At 45.1% G+C, this 23,301-nt stretch overlaps 1 protein-coding gene across 1 annotated transcript in view; it reads left to right on the forward strand.

Annotated features, from left to right (window-relative positions):
• Positions 1-23,301, forward strand: part of NDUFA5 (NADH:ubiquinone oxidoreductase subunit A5) — a 155,607-nt gene that overhangs the window by 117,106 nt on the left and 15,200 nt on the right. The window lies entirely within an intron of this gene.

Below are 23,301 nucleotides of genomic sequence, written 5' to 3' on the forward strand. Positions count from 1 at the left end.
TGGGCCTTGTAGGGAAAGGAGACCACAGAAAGCTTTTTGTCACCCAAAACAAAGCATTGCATCGAGGCAGACAGGTTTGCGATCAGGGGCAAGGGAATGCCATAGGACCTCCCTAAAGATTTAGCCAGCAGTGTCCAACAAGGGCACACTGACCTCAGTCTCCTTGACTCCATGCCCCTTAAAATCTTTCTGGTTGATTATGGGACAATGTGGAGTAATTTGCAGGCCTCCTTGTCAGGTACCTTAGAGAGGACTTGTGCAAAATGTTGAAGAAAGGAATAATGACAATTACAGAAAAGATATTCAGCACAGCTGGTGACCCGTGGATATTCCAATTAGTGATCTTCACACTTTTTCTAAATTAATATCAGAAAATACATGGCCTACTTTTCTTAGGCAGCAGGCTTCAGATAGCGTGCAAATGGCGAGATCTAGAAGGTAAGAACTGAGGCCTGATTCTTAAGTCTGCCAGATTACAGAAAGGAAATGGTCTCTAAATTTCAGTTTAGAACATATGGGAAAGTCCATTACTGCTTGTTGGCTTATAAAACCTACCATTAACAGCTGCAGTTTAACTATCAAAAAACAAACAATCCACCAGAGTACAATAAAAGTCCTTAGCAGTGCTGGAAGCCAATTACCAAAATGCAATGCCACCACATGATTCGCAAACAATCTTTCTGCATGGTATAGTATCCAAAAATACAAATGTTTGTCTCTCCCTTCTGTTATATGTAGCTCTGTTTCTTGGTTTTCCAAAATAAGGCTTGATTTGAGTCTAACACAGACTCTTGTGGGTAAGAAATGTACCAAAACATACACTCAGACTGAAGCCCTAGAGTACAAGTCCCACATGTGCGCTGTGCAATGTCACATATGTATGACCACACCCAAAATGCACAAGTGAAAGATCATTTTAAGTTATTTTTCTAATCGTATGTCTCTTCATTACTACATTTACTAAGGTAACTTTGACAGTAGGCGACTCCTACAACTACTGTGGGGCACTGTTTTCAATGTTATTTATACCTACATATGCTTCAGCTTTAATGCTTGGCAGAGTAACAATATGTAAGTATGGTCCGGTAGAATGCCTAGAACCTCTTTGTTAGGTCATGAGCCAGGCAGAAACATGTTGCCCCCTCTCCTATTGGGTTGACGTTCTATTCTTCTCTGTTTTAATCCATTCCTTGGGGTCACCAGAAAAAAACATTGTTTAGCCCACCAAGTGGTATTTTCAATTCATCCTGTCACATACCCTGTACTCTATGTTCCTCATCCACACCACAAACTCTTAGGGCCCTAATTACGCAAAACACAATTCAAGAACTCCCTGGGTTTGGAGAGTTGTAGCCCACATTTGTCCTAGTGAGGGGAGGGGGCGAGGACCCCGGATGGTGTAGCAATTATTTATTTGTGTCATTTATAAAGCAGCTACCCCAACGGGGTGTCCCGGCGCTAATGATCAGAAAGCTGTAGGTACAGAAAATGAAGTGCTAACAGAAAAGTTTTGAGGGATCTGCGGAATTCAGGTTCAGACTGAATAAAACGGAGGGCAGGTGGGAGTTTATTCCAGAGATTAGTAGCACAAACTTGAAAAGTTTTGCCTCCAGATCGAGCTTTTTTTAATCTGGGGGTGACTAGTAACTGTTTAGTATTGGAGCGAAGGGCTCTGGAATGACTATATGGGCGGAGACTAGAGGTAAGGTAGGCTGATCCTAATCCTTTAGTGGCCCGAAAAGCCACAATCATGGCTTTGAATTATATTCTCTTAGGGACAACCTTTTTTTTCCTTTCCACCTTGTTGTGTTTCATCAGATCAGCGCCAAGAAACTAATCAGTGTTAGTGCGCTTTATTAAATAAATTAATAACATAACATAATAACATAACAGCCAGCCAGTGTAGTTTCCGAAGGTGAGGAGAGATATGATGTCTGAGTGGAATGCCGCAAACCAGATGGGCCGCGGCATTCTGAACTATCTGGAGTCTGTAACACAGACCAGCTGTCAATCCCAGATAGTCCATTGGCGTAGTCCAGGTGCGATGTAATGAGGGCCTGGACTACGGTTTTTCAAATATTACCAGGCATGTAGTTGATACATTTTTTTAAATCATTTTAATTTTGGAACAGCAGGCGGCCAAGACTGTGTGGATTTGATTGGCAAAGGACAAACGGTTGTCCCATCTAACCTCCAGGTTTCTGACCAAGTCTTCCGGCCACCAAAGGTTAGATGCAAGAGGAGATGGTTAATTGAAAAACAAAACCTCAGTCTTACCGGCATTTAGTCTTAGAAAATTAAGATCCATCCACTTCGCAATATTCCTCATTCATGTTTTTAGGGGGTCGAAACTCAAAGGGGATGAATCATTATAGGAGAAGAATCTGAATGTCATCCGCTTAAGATGTCATTTTAATTCCAGACTGAGATAGCATTTCAGCTAGGGGAGAGAGGTTAACCTTGAAAAGGAGCAGACTCAACGAAGAGCCCTGCGGGACGCCCCACCTGAGAGGCCTAACTGAGGAGGTGTAAAGGGGGGGGTATACACTTGTTGTTTACGGCCCGACCGAAATGAAGCAATCCAATTGAGAACCGTGCCCTGAACTCCTATAGATCTCAGCCGTTTCAAGAGGATCGTGTGAGAGGCGGTGTTAAATGCTGCCGAAAGATCCAGCAGCACCAACACTGCCCTCGATCCCTGGTCTAGGGTTCACCGCACAGAGTCGGCCATTTCAGTCAGGGCCGACTCTGTGCTATGGCCTACGCGAAATCCGTGCTGAGAATCGTGGAGAAGGCCCTCAGATTCTATAAAGCTGGCCAATTGTTGATGGACAAGCCTTTCCAGGATCTTGGCCGGAGCGGGAAGCAGGGAAATAGGCCTATAGTTTCCCGGGATCTCTACATCCGCATTACCATTTTTCAGTATCGGAAACAAGAAAGCATGTTTCCACGACTCTGGATAAATACCAGAGCTCAGTGAGGCATTCCATATAGAATTGAGATGGGGATTTAGAAATGCTGCTAAAGCTTTGTACTTCTTTGCTGGCCACGGGTCAATAGGAGACCCAGATTTGCATTTAAGAAGCTCCTGAAGGGAAAGATCCTCCGAGATTTCTAAGAATTCCGCAAGTACTGAGACTGTGGCGGGGTTATCTGATGTGTTCTTCCCCTGAATCACAGCAATCTGTTTTAGGGAAGGAAGCATAAATAAGAGCGATCTTCTCCTCAAGGAACTCAGAAAGTTGGGTACATAAAGATTGCGACACAGGGAGGCGGCAATTCAAGGCCTGTGGGTCTGTGAAAGATTTGACAATATTAAAGATTAAAGAATTAGTGGCTTTCTCAATTCTATCTGATAGAAAGTTTATTTTAGGTGTAATGATCAGCTTACGGTATTCTTCAAGGGCAATCCGGTACTTGGTTTTACTTTCTGCTGTGTAGTTCAGTCTCTAACCGCGTTCCAGGGATTTGCAGGTGGACTTTTTTTGTCTCAGTTCCTCCGAATACCAGGGGGCGGCTGGTGCAGATCTAAAGGTTTTAATGGGTCTGAGAGGTGCTACTGAATCCATAGCTTTGGTTACCCACTCATTAAGATTATGAATGCGTGAATCAAGGTCACTGACCAAGGGGGGATTGGAATCTTTAGTGTATTCAGAGAGAAATTCTAGGGAGATTTTGCTCCAGTTTCTACCAAGTTCCTTTGGAGTGACAGTGGGTCTATCATGATGGGTCATGATGATGACAAAAGGGATAAAGTAGTGATCCGACCATATAACTGGTCTAGGATCCTTGACCGAAATGTCGGATAGGTTAGAACAGATGAGATCTAACGTATGACCCGCTTTATGAGTAGGGGAAGTTACCAATTGGGTAAGATCCCCCGCTGCCAATGTGGAAATAAAGTTTGAACTAAGTGCGCAAGAAGCATCGTCCACATAAAGATTCAGGTCTCCTAGCACCGTAAAGTTAGAGTACCGCGTGCCAGCCTGTATGATGTAGTCCATGAGAGACAATAGATGTGAAGGACTAGAATGAGGGGGCGATAAATCAAAATGCCAGAGCAAGTGGCCAAAGCTGATAATTTAATACAGAAGGGAAGGCCCTCAATACAGCCAATTTGTTCATAAAGGGGCGACGAAATTGTCCATTTAGATTTGTAAATAATGGCTACCCCTCCTCCCTGCTTACCATTAAGACGATTGGCACATAAAATATTGTAACCCTCTGGAATATCCAGAGTTAAAGCAGGGTTTGTCACCTCGCTAAGCCAAGTCTCTGTCAGAAATAAGAGGTCCCAATCATTATCCTTAAGGGATTGGAAAATGTCTAGAGCGTGTTTTACCAGCGATCTACAGTTTATTAGTCCGGCAGTAAGAGTTATAACTACTCCGGGACCATGGGTCAGAGGCAGAGTCTGTTTACCTCTTCTTGAAGCATTATCCCACGAGAGGCCACAGGTCCTGCATGGGGAGCCCACACTCATATTCTCAGATGTATAGAGCATAGAGTGTGGTCCCGCTGCTGGTCCTAAGGACATTAGTTCATGTCTACTATAGATATTCCTAGCTGCGGGGTTAAAATGGACAGCGTTTCTGGCCCTGGCCGCTTAACGTTCGCGGACGGGCGCAGACGGGCTTGCCTTTGGCGCGCCCGACTGCTGCGTGGCCAATTGAAGGTGCCCATATTAAGCAGGGGAGGTCGGGAGGGGCCAGGCTACTAGACCGCGACCCGCGACCTACCCCCAAGATGGTGGCTAAAATTGAGTATCCCCCGTAGCAGCACCTAATCGGCTGGGAGGGCCTGAAGGACTGGGGAGGCAGGCGAGCTCAAAGCGGAGTGACCGCAGGAAATGTAAGTTTAAAATTCCAGAATAAGAATGCCGCCTATGGGCGCGTGAGGGTAACCGTCCCTTACTTGCCAATAGTACGGGCACAATCTATTGTAAATTACATGTTGTTGCAAGGTTAGAGTGCTTATATGGACTAACACACACTAGAGTGTTAATGGTCTACTAGACTACAGTCACTCCACAAAACATATTGGATCAATCCCTCTAGCTTGAAAGTCCTTTTTGGCCTTTCTGATATTGGCTTTTTATCGTACTATTGTCTGCATCAAGATCAAGGTAAGCTCAAATGAGAATGTAAGAATTTAGCACTGGCTTGACATGTTTAAATATGAGTGGTTTATCCTCCAGGTCTCCAGAGACCAGCTGAGGAAGCACCTCTTGAAAGAACTCAATGTATTGCAAGAAGAGGACTTCTCTAAGCAGGAGAAACAGGATATTTATCTTTATGCCACTGCAAATAACATACAGTGACAGGATTTTATCTGCAGGTTGCCAAAGGCCAAGGGGAATACCCTTTTAATAAACGGTTAAAAAAATGGTCTACCCACTTTTCCAACAATTCCTCTTCTTCCAATGTGGTCATCAAAGTGAAACAAATGAGAGTGAGCATTTTCTTCTGGTTTCCCCTCAGTGGCAATGACAATGGTGGTTGGTATGCAAATGATTTTCTATCCAGCTGGAGATTTATATGCAGGTCGCAGGAACCTTCAGTACAGCCTAACACAGCTGAACCGGACTGCCTGGCTCCTGGGTATCTAGAGTACGGCCGGTGGATCAGGCCTACGTGATTGTCTGAAAGAATAGGCTAATCGTCTCTCCATGAGCTCATTCTATGCATTTGCTTTCTAGAAAAGCTGGCTCACCGACAAACATGAAAAAATAAAACAGAATACCTTGTCTTATCTATTTGGATTCCCTTAGCCTCCATTTTTACCCTATGATAACGAACTTGTTTCCTATTACTACTTATCACATAGGTCTACCCTGACATCTTTTTTTGCCTTCCTGTTAATATAGCTTTTCTACAATGCTGAAAGACAGATTTTTCTCCTATAAACAGTTCTGTTCCTTGATTGGAGTAAAAAATGATCTTAAGCTATCTGACCTCTCATTTGGACTCGTGCACCGCTTTGACTTGCAACCCTTGTCATGGAAAGTGGCTGTAAATGTAGGTTTTCCTAGTAATTTATGAAGGAAAGCGTTAAATTTATTAAAGACACATAGACAAGTATTATGCTTCTCTAGTCTTGCCTTCATTTATATAGTAATAATAATAATCTTTATTCGGCATACTCCCCACTAATGCTTCAGGTACCTAAAGGTCTCCTCCTTTTATGTTCCCCTCGTGTTTCTTAGCTTTAAAGCAGATCTTAAGAAATTTGTGACACATGATAATGTAAAAGCATCAGGGGACAGAGTAAGGGCACCCGGGCCTGCTTACAATTATGCTTCCTTAAAAGCCCCTTGAGAAACGCTCTTCTCAGGAATGAGTAATACGGACACAAAAGAACAAAGTGGAGGGTATCCTGTGGAGACCTATTGTCACAGCCACAGGGCCTTTTTTGTTCTAAAGGTGCCGTATACCCCGCCGGTACAACCAGTAACTGGTGTAACAGGTTCAGTCTGAACTGTGTGATTAAAAATCATGAGCGCTGGTTAAAACAGTTAAGTACTGTTCTATACTTTGTGTTGACCTAACTAAAATGTGATTTCTGACCGTGAGCTTTTTCAGGTTATTTTCCTACCTATGGGCCCGAATTAATTTTAAAAACTGATCTTTGATGAGAACTTTATCCCATGGACTCCTCTTATCCGGGCGACCGAACAACTCTGCCCTGCCAGGCATAGTAAGGGAATCCTTTACATATTTTAACCATGGGACTTTTAGCGCATGATCCAAGGAGAGACAGTCTTGAATTACTTTCCTATTAAAAGCTGTCTCCTCATTGGACCAGATGTTCACCCAACGCAGGAGGGGTTTCAACGCCACCAGGTCAGAAATCTATTTGGACCCCAGCTCCTCATGAACAGTAAACGAGGGAGTACTTTGGGGGACTCAGCAACCGCCTAAAATACCGGTTTTCTTCATTCTGTATTTCACTTGTCCTGGTAAAACACCACACTTCACTTCCATATAGAATTTCTGAACTACAGAATGAGTTATACAATTTTAGGATTGTTCCCTGTGACCACTTGCCTAACATGTGAGCAAAGGATGTTATTGCCCCCGTAGACTTTGCTAAACCTAGACACTTACTCTCCAGGATACCTAGATATGAGTACGCCGGTACTTTTCCCAGAATGTGCGTGCCCACTACATAAGAGTTCCCCTTCCTCCTTTTCCCTAGTTCCATTATGTAGGATTTTGTTTGATTAGGTGTCAAATCCAAATCATTCATAAGTCCCACAAACCCATCTAATAGGATCTACAAAGCATTGGGTGTACGAACAAGGAGAACCGCGTAGAGTAGCACGGGGTACTTTAGGGGTGTCAACTTGTAATGCGGTTAATGCAGAGTCAAGACCATTAATATATAATGTAAATAAAAAAGGAGCTAAAATTCATCCCTGTCTGACCCCGCTTGAGCACTTAAAAATAATCTGTAGTCTTCCCCTATATCTTACTGCGGCAGAGATGTTAGAGTGTAGAGCCATGAGTACATTAATTAGGGCCAGGTCCACCCCCAATGATCCCATGAGCTTCCACAGTTTTGTTCGATTTACACAATCAAATGCTGCGGTAAGGTCCATGAAGGCGAGATAAAGCCCCCCGCCTTTGACTATAGTGTACTTCACATTAATCAAATGGAGATTTAGGCATTGTACGACCGTGGATTTGCCTGTGCGGAACCCATATTGGACATTGTTATTATTCCATAGGTCTCTGCCCAGTCAGACAACCTATTCAACATCACTCTACCCAAAACCTTTGCTGTTACATCAATAAGGAATATTGGGCCATAACAGTGTGGGCTTTTCCTATCCCCTTTTCTTGAATATCGGGACAATGGTTTCCGTGGACCATGAGGGAGGCATCTCTGTTGCAACTGACACGTTTAATACCCTCACTAGGATGGGTGCCCATACCTCTGGGTTACTGCGGAATAAATCAGGTGGAATCCCGTTTGGACCCAGGGCTTTATTCCGTGTGAGGCAATCTATTCCTAATCTCATCTCATCTATAGTAAAAAAAAAAAATAACACCAGTTCTCTGAACCTAAATCTGTAACTATGGCTCCTCTCCGGGGCTGATTATACAGGCCTTCATAGTGAGCCAACCATTGATCAGGTAAAATATTATGGGTCAGACTGGTTATTTGAATCTTTAAAACAGGGGCTGTTTATTACCTTGCAAAATCGGGTGGAATCCTTAAGCTGAGTGGCCTCTTCTAGATCTTCCCAGGCCTTAAATTGAAGTTGGTGTTTCCGCGTCCTAATTGCCTTCTTGTACACTTTACGGCAGGTCATAATCCACCCTTTATCTCTTGGTGATTGTTTAAGTGCCATCTTTAGATCTCTAAGGGCCTTTGAGCATTGCCCATCTAACCATCTTGAAACGTCTCCGAGGCGTGTGGGTGCAGGCTATCCACTAACTGTGCAATAGCTTTGTATGTCCGAAGCTGACCTTTCCTAAAAAGAGATTTATTAAAAGCAATTGTTTCAACTTGCGCCCATCTCAGCCATCTGCCTTGATCCGTTCCACAAAATAAGTTTTAAGTCATCCAGATTTCGCCTCACCTGAACGCCTGAGGCGTCGCGGTTATCCCCATCAGTGCTGGGAGACCTGCTTTCCCTTGGGTCCCTATATTCCTCGTGGGTGTCAGTGGTTCGCCCTTCATCATCCTCCTCCCTCCCCCTTTGGGCCTTGGTGTGTGTTGCCTGAATACCCTCCAATCTTACCACACTTGCTCCCTCTACAAGTCAATGTATGTCGTTCAGGTCCCTTAATGGAGCGAAAGCATTTCTTAACTGCAATGGGCCCCCTCTCCAACTCAGACCCTCTTCCTAGGTGGCCACCCCATGAGGGAATAAGAATTTGGATGGACGTCTATAAAAGAAACCCAATGGTACAGGTTTGATCCCAGAGTCTGCCATAAATGATTGCAAGAATGAGAACAAAATCTTCTGGGCCATTGAAGGGTACCTTAGCGTGACAATCATGCAAGTCCCTTCAAATATTTTCTTAGACCTCTCTATCCACGCAACCTTTCTCGCCATCAGGACGTGTCTGTGGTCTGAGCTAATAAACCCAAAATGTTTCTCTAGCCAGTGGGTAGCCTTATTTGTCAACATTTATGCTAGATTCTTCCTGTGAGCGATCATGACCTGGTACCCCCACGAATACCACCGTGTACGGGCAACATGCTGGTGGGAGGTCTATGACTGGCAAATTCCGTGTGTTGTTGTGGGCTAGTTGAGCAGCACCACTAGCTCGCTGCACCCGGTGATGAGATCCACCCTGATCACCTTTCGTTTGGATCCCTGCTGTGTTGAGCCAGCAGGCCAGCCCTCAACAGCCCCACCCTCTGGCCCCCCGTTCCTCCTGCCCTACTTTATCTGTTGTCACCGAAGGGATCTGGGGTTCAGAACTCATCACTGTACGTGGCATAACATTCAAACCTGTTAGTTTTTGGCAGGTGTGATTAGCTCCAACATCCTGCCCAGACTGGGCCTCCGGGGGCAATGCTTTCTCAATGTTCGACAAAGATACCTTAATGTCAGTGACTCTGTTCGATAGTTTGCTTAAAAAATCCTTTAAAAGGCCAGCCACCAATGTCTCGATTTTTTTTTTTTCCCGGATAGACCCCAGAGTTCTTCTCCATCCTTGCCCAGTCCCATGGCGCCCCTAGGGTCTGGGTCTTTAGGATTTTCCTTCGACGTCTTGGGCACTATTTTTCTCTGCACCTTATGCTGTCTCTTCGGGGCTGGCGGACCGCTCTGACCTGTGCATCGACTAGTGGACAGGGCGGCCCTGCTCCGTATGACCTGCTCTGCTGCTTCATTGATCGAGCTAGTACTGGGCCTGGGACTCATTTACGTTACAGATCTTTTATTTCCTCCCCCTGCCTCAAAGTAGATCCAGTTCAATTTCCATCCACAATTTCAGCTACCAGTGCCAATGCCTGATCCCCTTCTGTTGTCAGCGCAGGTGATCCAGTCCTGCCCAACGAGAGCCGTCTCTCTGCCTTATCGATTTCTTTTGTGATTGCTCCCACTGCCTTTATTAGGAAAGAGTCAATAGTGCCCTTGGGTGTGTTCGGGCATAAACCCATGGGGGGGGGGGAGGGGCTATGGGGGGGGTCCTTCCTTTTCCCCATGGCCTGTTTGGAAAATGCACTTACCCAAGCGAACCTCACCCACCACTACTAGCACAACACGGGACACAGAGCAGTTGCAAGTTCTCAATACTGCTACACAATACGCAATACTCTAAGCACTCCTAAGCATAGACTGCGGCTCCGGCTCAATCCACCCAAGATATTCAATAATTGTCACTTACTTGGGCAGCAGGCAGTCTGCTGATGTATTCTGTGTTGGCTGCTGACAGATGAAAAGGGTATAGCCTGGCCATCTCCGGTCAGTGATGGGCAAGGACGGGCCCGCCCTTGGACCGGGCTTCGCCCGAACAAGCCGCACAGAGGGTGTTTGCGGGTGCTTTTCAGCACCTCCAGGGGTGTCGCGGTGCTGCTGACGGTCCTCCGGCTGCTGGACAATGGAGTTCCTGGACTCCGCTTAGCCCTTGGTGATAATTGCAGGCTTCATTTATATAGTAGCAGTCAAGAACAGTGGAACTACAAATCCCAAGAAGCTTAGCAAAAGGCTAGCCAATGGGAAAGGAAAACCTAATCATCACAACTACCAATAGTATACCAATAGCATGTATAATCCCATACTTGAGTGCTAACAGCCCTCTTTTTTTTGTGCGAGCAGTCAAATAGAACCTGAAAACAAAGGAAAAATAGATAACACAATAGACCATGCAAAAGTAAATGTTAAACGTTCTTGGCAAATGTTCATGAGAACGAAACTCCTAGAAGGATCCAATGGAACAGTAGGAAGAACTCCATGCAGATGCGCTGAAGCAGAAGTGGAAGATAAGAAAACTGCTGGAAGTGTGATGTCCTTAAGAGGAGGTGGCAGTGCTGGAACTGCTGTCAGGGAGGGAAACCAACACAAATTACCAAGTGTTGAGGTGGAATAATGCTCGCCTCCTTGTCTTTAATAAAATTAAGACTTTCCTAGAGGCTCCGAATATGCTTGTTTAAACCATGTCAATTACAATAGAAGTTGCAATATGAAATGTTTAAAGTAAAATGTCCTAAAGACCTTATCATTGGACCAGTCAGCCGATCTGAAAGTATGCAACAAATAGGGGTGCGCAGCTCAAGAAGTCCAAAAGGTCAGTGTAGATCGAAAAGTAACATGCCCCAGTATTGGAACTTTCATAGATTCCCATGCTTTTGTATCATTCCCCGTCGTCGGAATGGGAGTCTCGGTATCAAAAAAACCATAGCAGTAGGTACAAAAGAGAAAGAAAAGGCCTAGGCCTCATTCCCTTTTGTAGCATATCACCCTCTTTTTGTAAAAGAGACCAGACTTGGGTATCAGCCAATCAGAAGAGTCTCACCCCATAGAACCCTCCTGAAGGAACCTCAGAGCCTCAGATTTTCTACTGCACGTTGTGCTTAGGGAGTCTCCTTTGAGCTCTGCTCATTTAATCTCTTTCAGAGGTTTTTTCTTCAAGTTTTCTCTTCAGGATTTAGAAACGTATGGCTGACAAGGAGAAGAAGGCCCTTTTCAAGCCATGTTCCACCTGTGGCAAGCAAAGGCTGTTTGTGGAGGATAAACATAAGGATTGTATCTATTGCCTCTATCCGGATCATAAGGCAGAGGACTGCAAGATCTGCCGCACTTTTTCTACCAAGACCCTCCGAGATCGGGCTGGTAGACTTCTGACCTGGCTTCAGAAACAGAAGGAAAGGAAACATGGAGTTTCCAGTGACAGTGAGGATTCATAGTCAGCTGTGTCATCTAGAAGGTCAGTCAAGAGGGGTAGGGGTTCCCCTTCTCCTTCTGTGGAACATCCTTCTAAGGCCTCAAAAAAGACCCCCCAGAGAGTCTGGGAGCCGAGGTCCAGGCGAATCTCCTCACCATAGTAAAAAAGAGAGGGTAGGACCTTCTACGCCTTCTAAGGGTTTGAAGACTGATCCAGCCTTCAAGAAACCCTCTTCCCAATCTTCTGACAGAAGTTCAAAGTCCTCGACGATGAAGGCGTCGACGACGGAGGTTCCGTCGACGAAGAAATTGAAGCCGAAGTTAAATTTGACGTCAAAGAAATCGTCGCCGAGAAAGGACGCGTCGACGACTGTTCCAACAGTGTCGACGGGTGGGTCATCGAAGGCGTCGACGACTACAGCGACGTCGGCGGCGAAGTCGTCAACGAGGGTGACTGCGTCGAAGACTGTCAACGACAGCTGTGTCGTCGATGAGAGCCTCGACGACGACAACTTTAACAATGACGACAGCTGGATCGTCGAAGATTTCATTGTCGACATCGACGACGCCGATCTCGTCGACGAGTGTACAGGCGTCCGTGAGGCATGTTCCGTTGACTGAGTCGTCGACGGAACCGTCGACGATTTTGGCATCAGAGAAAAGGATCACTATTTCTGTCACAAGGATTACGCCGGAGATGACATCTCCTAGGAGAGTAACCCCCTTGCCACCAGCTCTGCTATTTAATGAAGAGTCAGATGAGGATGATCAGGACTCGTATGGCTACGCTAATAGTCCCTCTCAGCTTCTGGTCAAATGTCAAGAGACGGACTCTGAAGGAGGGTATGACCAGGAAGGTGGTTATCATCATGAAGCTGCCCAATCACAGCATTATTCAAGTCAAGACATGGTTACGGTGCCATCCTCTTTCCTCCAGGACTTGCATAAGATGCTGCAGGACTACAAATTTAAGGCTACAAAGCCGGTTCCGGCTCCAGTAGCGCCAGCAGCTCCTGTCTCGGCTCCTGCCTCAGCGGCTGCTTCTGAATTACCACCTCAGGCATCCCCTCAGCCACGAGTAACTATTCCGCAAGAGACTTCCACGCCTGCAGACGGCCATGATGATTCCTCGGAGGAGGATCGTGATTCGGATCATGATACTGATCAAGCTACTGAATGGGATGACTACATCATTCCGGACCCTCCATCCCCATGTCCGGATCCGGTGGATTCTCCGCCAGCGGATGTAGGGGGTTTTCATCAGCTGATGGAAAGAGCGGCTGGCAGGTTCAAGTTTGCTATGCCTGCGGTGGCCACGGAATGTTTCTGGTATGACTTCAAGGAACCTTATAGGAAGACGGCAAAGTCCATACCTATAGTGCAACATCTGTGGGAGGAAGGCATTAAGGCTATGAAAAACCCAGCGACGGCGGACCCTGTGCTACTGCGTCTTGATAAAAAGTACAAAGCACCTGACGATGGGCCTACTGCCTTAACGGCCCACCCAAGACCGGACTCAGTTATTTCGCAAGCGGCGCAGAGGAAATCCCGCAACCCCTCTGCTGCCTTGAGAACTCCTCCGGACAAGTAAGGACGGAGATTGGACAATGCTGGGAAGAGATTCTCGTCCATGGCGAGTCTTCTGGAGCGAGCTGCCAATGCCCTGGCAATATTGGGCAGATATGACCGCCAGCTTTGGTGTGATCTGTCTATAAGAAGGGGATGATTCTTTAAGGAGGCAGGGGTTTGAATCAAAACTTGTAGTACAAAAAAGGAGATACCCCTGACACCATAAATCACACAATTGATTTTCAAACAGAAGCCTTTTTAATTGACTCTGTGTTTATCAAAAACTATTTTTCGTCTTATTTTATGTATATTTTCATTAGTAATGCACACTTGTTATTCAATTTCTATATAATACATCTACAATATTTACACCTTATTCATCATACTGTACATATATTTACATTAGTTCATCAGTGCAAAAAATCAACAATCATGTTAACTCAAACAAAAAATTACTTCACATGCAATTTGTAAGGTTATACATCTTCTTGGTTCATATTTGCTTACACTGTTTCAACCAAAAACAGTCCTACTTTTTTAATCTTGTCAAGATAGACTCCTTACTTGATCAAGGTAGCATATAAATCAAATGGTCCTATTAACATTTTAATCACCGCTTTGGAGTTTATATTAATAGAAAATGTAACTGGGAATCAGTCTTTTGTTCACCAGAAAAGTTGTTCACATTCACTTGTGATTGTATACACATTTAAAGTCTCGCCGACGCGTTTCGACCTTATTGGTGTTGGACCTTCATTGTCACGTTTTATTAAGGTCTTCCTCAGGGCTGTGTTTTTATATGATGTAGGACAACTTTGTATCTATAAAAGACAATGATAGATATATCTCTTTTAGTGACTCGAATCTCCATATTAGTCCTAATACATTGTATATATTGTGCATGTCATTACCCATGGCTTATTTAATGTACATACCCGCCTTCTTGTTGTTGGGGGGCGGGTTTCTCAATGGTCACCTGAGAGTCAGAACATACTTATTTTAGTCAAAAAATAACTATTTAGTCAATTTCCAACATATGTGTTGGTATGCATGATTACGAGCCATTGCATTACATACCCCTCTTTGGTGATGTGCATGATGGAGTTGTGTGTCCGGTATTTCAATTTAATTTCAGTGGCTTTTGGCGTGACGGTATGCTGCTCGGTTTCTGTCTTTTGAGCTGTTGGTGAAAAGACAGTGATTGTAACTCTGTCTGGAAAAGGGCCTCCTTTTTAATATATTAGGATTATAGTGACATACTCATTAGCTGAGCGAATACTGGTTGATCTCATTGTGCATGGAGCGTTTTGTGCCCCCAGATGATCGTAACTAATTATTTGGCCGTGTCATTTTCAGTGCGCGCAAGGCGTGTTTTGTTTCGGGTGTTATACAGTATTCCCGAATTCCGTATCATCTTGACCACCGTTTTTCGGTGTGGTTTCGTACCTTATTTCTGCATTGTGGCTCTTATTCTCCGCTTCACTGCTCTCCCATGGCTCTCCGTCGTCTGTCCTTCCACTCGTCTTACCGGCACTGGCTGTCTCCTTTCCGTTCCTTCGGCGTCCTCGTCTTCTTTGCCGATTACTTCCGTGTTTGTGTCACGTGGTTTGTGAAACGAGATTTTCAACGGGACGTTTTTTTTGGACTGTCGGGAAATGGAGTCTTTTCACCTTGGGCTTGATTTTAATCCGCGCTGACTCTCTCCTTTCCGATCTATCGGCATCCTAGTATTCTTGGCTGTGTTTGCTGTCACATGGTTTATGAGACGTGTGCTGTTTAATGAGACGTTTTTTTTTTTTTTTTTTTTTTTCTTTTTCGAACTGCAGGGGGAAGAGTGTTTTCGCCTTGGGATTGCCTACATTCCGTGATTTTTCTGTACCTAGCAAAGTTCTTTCATGCTGTTTTCTGAAGGCGTGTGTATGCAAAGAGTGGGATACCATTAGCATATCCAAGTGCCTTCGTCGCATTTGCTTTATCAAATTAATTTATTTGGTCAAGAATTTCATTTATTGTTATTGCTTGCTGATTGTGAATTTTGTATATGCCTTAGAATACAGTTTTGCTTACATGCAATGTGTAAGTTCTGACATCTCATTTAATCCATTTTCAATTGTGTTTAGATATAGAATGATTTTTGCCTCGAAGTTGGACATGATGTTTTCCACATTATTACCCACGATGTGTTTCAGTACTGTCCACTTCATATCTTTCTCCGAATGTGCCATCTCAATGCAGTGTGCAACCATCGGTGCATTGTGAGTTTTACACTTGATGCGGGATCTGTGTTGTGTGATCCTTTTCCTTATTTGCTGGCTTGTTTTGCCTATATAGGCTTTCTTGCAGGGGCATAGCACGCAATAGATTACATTTTGCGTATTGCAGTTTGTAAATTCTTCGTGGACAATGTATTTTGTTCCATATTGGAATTTGGTTCCTTCTATGGTGTTTTCACATGACACACAATTCCCACATTTTTTATGTCCTTTCACTGGTGGTAGTGATAACATAGATCTTAGTGATGTATCTTGTCTTCTTATGTTTGTATTTGCTCTTACAAGTTTGTCTTTAATGCTTGAATTTCTTTTTAGTGCGAAGATAGGCAGATTTTGATAAACACAGAGTCAATTAAAAAGGCTTCTGTTTGAAAATCAATTGTGTGATTTATGGTGTCAGGGGTATCTCCTTTTTTGTACTACAAGCTTTGGTGTGATGTCGCTCCGTTCCTGGATCAGCTTCCTCCAGAATCGAAATCAAAGGCAATGCAAGAGGGGGAGGCGACCTCGATGGAGATCATTGACTGCGCCATGGACATTGCCACAACGGCGTTTTGTTCGTTGGCTAGGGCTGTAGTCCTCTGTCGCCAGGGGTGGCTGAAGGCGACCTGGTTTCGACCTGAGATACAAAATAAGGTCCTAGATCTTCACTTTGATGGGGGAAGCACTATTCGGAAAGCTAATTGACGACACTCTCCAAGACATCAAAAAAGACACGGAGACCACCAGATCTTTGGGTACGCTTCAGTACCGCAAAACTCCTTTTAAAGGATCCAGAGGCAGAGGTACGAACTACAGGGGATCCTATCAGCAACAGCGATATTCATCCTACGGCTCAGGATCCCAGCAATACCGCCAGCCTTAACAAAGGCAGGGCCAATCCTCCAATTACTCCAGGCCTTACAACAAGGGGAAACAGGCTCAACAGGGACGTGATACGTCCAAGCGACAATAGCGGCCTCCTGGCTGTTCCCTCCTCCAAGAAGTCATAAGTTGGAGGCAGGGTGACCAAATACCTTCAGAGTTGGTCCAAGATAACATCGGACCGTTGGGTGCTCAACATCATTCGGAAAGGCCATACCTTGGAATTTACGCAAATCCCACTACCCAAGCCCCCTGCAGCCATTCCATCAAAACACCTGCGTCTTCTGCAGCTCGAAGTTCATCAGATGCTCCAGAAGGGTGCTATAGAGCCGGTTCCCTCCGACCAAAGAGGACAAGGGTTCTATTCCAGGTTCTTCCTGGTAAAGAAGACGCTGGAGAAATGGCGCCCCATTTTAGATCTCAGGGAGCTCAACACCTATCTCATCTTCCTGTCTTTCCAGATGGTCTCTCTTCAAGACATCTTGCGGCTCATCAATCCGGGGGATTTCATGGCCACGCTCGATCTCGAGGATGTGTACTTTGATGTACTGATTCACCCAGCACACAGAAGGTTTCTACGATTCACAGTAGCCAAGAGCCACTTTCAATTCAGGGTTTTACCCTTTGGTCTTTGCTCAGCCCCGAGAATCTTCATGAAGGTGCTGGCGCCGGTAGCAACATTCCTGCGAAGGAACCATTTTCAAGTCTTCCCCTACCTGGATGACTGGTTGCTGAAGGCCTCGTCCAGGGAAGCAGCGCGGGACGCTGTTCAGGCTTGTACAAACTTGTTTCAAAATCTGGGACTCACTTTAACCCCTTCGCTGCTAGGCCTTTTCCCCTCCTGTGCTAAGCCCTTTTTTGGCGATTTGGGGTAGTGCGCGCTTAGGCCCTTGTAACTTTTTGACCACATAAGGTATCCACGCCAAATTTGCGTCCTTTTCTTCCAACATCATGTGGATTCTAAAGGCGCCCAGGGTTTGTGGATTACCTTGGAGGGGGCCCAGAAATTAACCAAAATATAGTGATTTTTTTGTTTTTTTCAGAAAAATGGGAAAAACGGGCTGCAAATGAAAGCCTCTGAGTTTTTCCCTGATAATGTTATCAAAAAAGGGTTTGTGGGGCTGAAATCTCCATTTTCTCAGCTTTTAGGAAATGACAGTCTTTTGTCAGAGAACCGACATTTTTCACACAGTTTTGGCATTTTCCTGGGACATAGCCTATTTTTGCTATTTTTAGAGCTTTCCACCTCCTTCCAGTTAATGGTAGAAATGAGTTTGAAAGCAATAATGGATCCTAGAAAGCTGTACATTTTCAAAAAGTAGACAAAATTCTGAATTCAGAAAGGGGTCATTTGTCTAAATCCATGAAGGTTTCTTAATAGAAACTAACAGTTAAATATTGGAATAATTGAAAAATTGTTGAAAAAAACAGCCTTTTGTCTCAACGTTTTCACCTATAACTTTTTCTAATTTTGACAGCTCTTGGAAAGCAATATACCGTTACATCCGTTAGACCTTCCTGGTTGTGGGGATATATAGGACTTGTAGTTTCACCAAGAACCCGACGAACCCAGATCCAAAAACTGAGCAGCAACTTGCAATGGTATTTTTTCATTTATTGGGTATAGAGCACTTTGTCTTGGAAAATGTATACATGGAAAAATCTGTATGAAAGACACCTATGTATTTCTGAATTGGGTACAAAATATAGAGTTCAGAAACAGTATATAATTGCTAATTTTCAAAATTGGGAATACTCATACTAGCATGAGAATTATTGGTCATTTTTCAAAATTTTTTTTTTTTTACACAATGTCTTTCATTGAAAGGGAGAAATGCGCAAAAGCTCAATTGGTAATAACAGTTGATTTACAAATCTGAATTACCCCAAGTCTCCCGATAAAAACGGTACCTCACTTGTGTGGGTCGGCCTTGTGCCTGCGACAGTAAACGGCGCAAAATGCAACGTGGTGACACCTAAATTTTGCAGTTACAAATTGACCCTTTTTTAGCAAAGTGCCTACCTGTAGTTTTTGCACCCTAGCTCTGCCGGCACCTAGGGAAACCTAGCAAACCTATACATTTTTGAAAAGTAGACACTCAGGGGAATTCAGGATGGGGTGACTCGACTGCCTACCACCAGGTCTTGTTACCCAGAATCCCTTGCAAACCTAAGAATTTGAGAAAAAAAACACATTTTCCTCACATTTCTGTGGAGGAAAGTTCTGGAATCTGCTTGGATCAACAAATTTCCACCCACCCAGTGTTCCCCCAGGTCTCCCGTAAACAATGGCACCTCACTTGCGTGGATAGGCATAGTGGCTGCGACACGAAACAGCGCAAAAAGCAACGTGGTTGCACCTCAATTTTCCATTGAAATCTTGCGCTCTTTGGACAAAGAGACTACCTTTTGTTTTTGAGCCCTAGCTCTGCCAGCACCTAGGGAAACCTAGCAAACCTATACATTTTTAAAAAGTAGACACCCAGGGGAATTCAGGATGGGGTGACTCGTCTGCCTACCCCCAGGTTTTGTTACCCAGAATCCCTTGCAAAGCTAAGAAATTGGAAAATAAAACGCATTTTCCTCACATTTCTGTGGTGGAAAGTTCCGGAATCTGCGTGGATCAACAAATTTCCACCCACCCAGCGTTCCCCCAGGTCTCCCGAGAAAAATGGTATCTCACTTGCGTGGGTAGGCATACTGGCTGCGACAGGAAACAGCGCAAAACGCAACGTGGTCACAACTCAATTTTTCAGTGAAATTGTGCCCTCTTTGGGCAAAGAGACTACCTTTTGTTTTTGAACCCTAGCTCTGCCGGCACCTATGGAAACCTAGCAAACCTATATATTTTTGAAAAGTAGACACCCAGGGGAATTCAGGATGGGGTCACTCGACTGCCTACCCCCAGGTTCTCTTACCCAGAATCCCTTGCAAAGCTAAGAAATTGGAAAAAAAACGGATTTTCCTCACATTTCTGTGGTGGAAAGTTCCGGAATCTGCGTGGATCAACAAATTTCCACCCACTCAGCGTTCCCCCAGGTCTCCCGAGAAAAATGGTATCTCACTTGCGTGGGTAGGCATACTGGCTGCGACAGGAAACAGCGCAAAACGCAACGTGGTCACAACTCAATTTTTCAGTGAAATTGTGCCCTCTTTGGGCAAAGAGACTACCTTTTGTTTTTGAACCCTAGCTCTGCCGGCACCTAGGGAAACCTAGCAAACCTATATATTTTTGAAAAGTAGACACCCAGGGGAATACAGGATGGGGTGACTCGACTGCCTACCCCCAGGTTCTCTTACCCAGAATCCCTTGCAAAGCTAAGAAATTGGAAAAAAAAACGCATTTTCCTCACATTTCTGTGGTGGAAAGTTCCGGAATCTGCGTGGATCAACAAATTTCCACCCACCCAGCGTTCCCCCAGGTCTCCCGAGAAAAATGGTATCTCACTTGCATGGGTAGGCATACTGGCTGCGACAGGAAACAGCGCAAAACGCAACGTGGTCACAACTCAATTTTTCAGTGAAATTGTGCCCTCTTTGGGCAAAGAGACTACCTTTTGTTTTTGAACCCTAGCTCTGCCGGCACCTATGGAAACCTAGCAAACCTATATATTTTTGAAAAGTAGACACCCAGGGGAATTCAGGATGGGGTCACTCGACTGCCTACCCCCAGGTTCTCTTACCCAGAATCCCTTGCAAAGCTAAGAAATTGGAAAAAAAAACGCATTTTCCTCACATTTCTGTGGTGGAAAGTTCCGGAATCTGCGTGGATCAACAAATTTCCACCCACCCAGCGTTCCCCCAGGTCTCCCGAGAAAAATGGTATCCCACTTGCGTGGGTAGGCATACTGGCTGCGACAGGAAACAGCGCAAAACGCAACGTGGTCACAACTCAATTTTTCAGTGAAATTGTGCCCTCTTTTGGCAAAGAGACTACCTTTAGTTTTTGAACCCTAGCTCTGCCGGCACCTAGGGAAACCTAGCAAACCTATATATTTTTGAAAAGTAGACACCCAGGGGAATTCAGGATGGGGTGACTCGACTGCCTACCCCCAGGTTCTCTTACCCAGAATCCCTTGCAAAGCTAAGAAATTGGAAAAAAAAACGCATTTTCCTCACATTTCTGTGGTGGAAAGTTCCGGAATCTGCGTGGATCAACAAATTTCCACCCACCCAGCGTTCCCCCAGGTCTCCCGAGAAAAATGGTATCTCACTTGCGTGGGTAGGCATACTGGCTGCGACAGGAAACAGCGCAAAACGCAACGTGGTCACAACTCAATTTTTCAGTGAAATTGTGCCCTCTTTGAGCAAAGAGACTACCTTTTGTTTTTGAACCCTAGCTCTGCCGGCACCTAGGGAAACCTAGCAAACCTATATATTTTTGAAAAGTAGACACCCAGGGGAATTCAGGATGGGGTCACTCGACTGCCTACCCCCAGGTTCTCTTACCCAGAATCCCTTGCAAAGCTAAGAAATTGGAAAAAAAACGCATTTTCCTCACATTTCTGTGGTGGAAAGTTCCGGAATCTGCGTGGATCAACAAATTTCCACCCACCCAGCGTTCCCCCAGGTCTCCCGAGAAAAATGGTATCCCACTTGCGTGGGTAGGCATACTGGCTGCGACAGGAAACAGCGCAAAACGCAACGTGGTCACAACTCAATTTTTCAGTGAAATTGTGCCCTCTTTTGGCAAAGAGACTACCTTTAGTTTTTGAACCCTAGCTCTGCCGGCACCTAGGGAAACCTAGCAAACCTATATATTTTTGAAAAGTAGACACCCAGGGGAATTCAGGATGGGGTGACTCGACTGCCTACCCCCAGGTTCTCTTACCCAGAATCCCTTGCAAAGCTAAGAAATTGGAAAAAAAAACGCATTTTCCTCACATTTCTGTGGTGGAAAGTTCCGGAATCTGCGTGGATCAACAAATTTCCACCCACCCAGCGTTCCCCCAGGTCTCCCGAGAAAAATGGTATCTCACTTGCGTGGGTAGGCATACTGGCTGCGACAGGAAACAGCGCAAAACGCAACGTGGTCACAACTCAATTTTTCAGTGAAATTGTGCCCTCTTTGGGCAAAGAGACTACCTTTTGTTTTTGAACCCTAGCTCTGCCGGCACCTAGGGAAACCTAGCAAACCTATATATTTTTGAAAAGTAGACACCCAGGGGAATACAGGATGGGGTGACTCGACTGCCTACCCCCAGGTTCTCTTACCCAGAATCCCTTGCAAAGCTAAGAAATTGAAAAAAAAAACGCATTTTCCTCACATTTCTGTGGTGGAAAGTTCCGGAATCTGCGTGGATCAACAAATTTCCACCCACCCAGCGTTCCCCCAGGTCTCCCGAGAAAAATGGTATCTCACTTGCATGGGTAGGCATACTGGCTGCGACAGGAAACAGCGCAAAACGCAACGTGGTCACAACTCAATTTTTCAGTGAAATTGTGCCCTCTTTGGGCAAAGAGACTACCTTTTGTTTTTGAACCCTAGCTCTGCCGGCACCTAGGGAAACCTGGCAAACCTATATATTTTTGAAAAGTAGACACCCAGGGGAATTCAGGATGGGGTCACTCGACTGCCTACCCCCAGGTTCTCTTACCCAGAATCCCTTGCAAAGCTAAGAAATTGGAAAAAAAAACGCATTTTCCTCACATTTCTGTGGTGGAAAGTTCCGGAATCTGCGTGGATCAACAAATTTCCACCCACCCAGCGTTCCCCCAGGTCTCCCGAGAAAAATGGTATCTCACTTGCATGGGTAGGCATACTGGCTGCGACAGGAAACAGCGCAAAACGCAACGTGGTCACAACTCAATTTTTCAGTGAAATTGTGCCCTCTTTGGGCAAAGAGACTACCTTTTGTTTTTGAACCCTAGCTCTGCCGGCACCTATGGAAACCTAGCAAACCTATATATTTTTGAAAAGTAGACACCCAGGGGAATTCAGGATGGGGTCACTCGACTGCCTACCCCCAGGTTCTCTTACCCAGAATCCCTTGCAAAGCTAAGAAATTGGAAAAAAAAACGCATTTTCCTCACATTTCTGTGGTGGAAAGTTCCGGAATCTGCGTGGATCAACAAATTTCCACCCACCCAGCGTTCCCCCAGGTCTCCCGAGAAAAATGGTATCCCACTTGCGTGGGTAGGCATACTGGCTGCGACAGGAAACAGCGCAAAACGCAACGTGGTCACAACTCAATTTTTCAGTGAAATTGTGCCCTCTTTTGGCAAAGAGACTACCTTTAGTTTTTGAACCCTAGCTCTGCCGGCACCTAGGGAAACCTAGCAAACCTATATATTTTTGAAAAGTAGACACCCAGGGGAATTCAGGATGGGGTGACTCGACTGCCTACCCCCAGGTTCTCTTACCCAGAATCCCTTGCAAAGCTAAGAAATTGGAAAAAAAAACGCATTTTCCTCACATTTCTGTGGTGGAAAGTTCCGGAATCTGCGTGGATCAACAAATTTCCACCCACCCAGCGTTCCCCCAGGTCTCCCGAGAAAAATGGTATCTCACTTGCGTGGGTAGGCATACTGGCTGCGACAGGAAACAGCGCAAAACGCAACGTGGTCACAACTCAATTTTTCAGTGAAATTGTGCCCTCTTTGAGCAAAGAGACTACCTTTTGTTTTTGAACCCTAGCTCTGCCGGCACCTAGGGAAACCTAGCAAACCTATATATTTTTGAAAAGTAGACACCCAGGGGAATTCAGGATGGGGTCACTCGACTGCCTACCCCCAGGTTCTCTTACCCAG

This window comes from Lissotriton vulgaris, chromosome 1_1 (genome assembly GCF_964263255.1).
Source record: "Lissotriton vulgaris chromosome 1_1, aLisVul1.2, whole genome shotgun sequence".
Lineage (NCBI taxonomy): Eukaryota > Metazoa > Chordata > Amphibia > Caudata > Salamandridae > Lissotriton > Lissotriton vulgaris.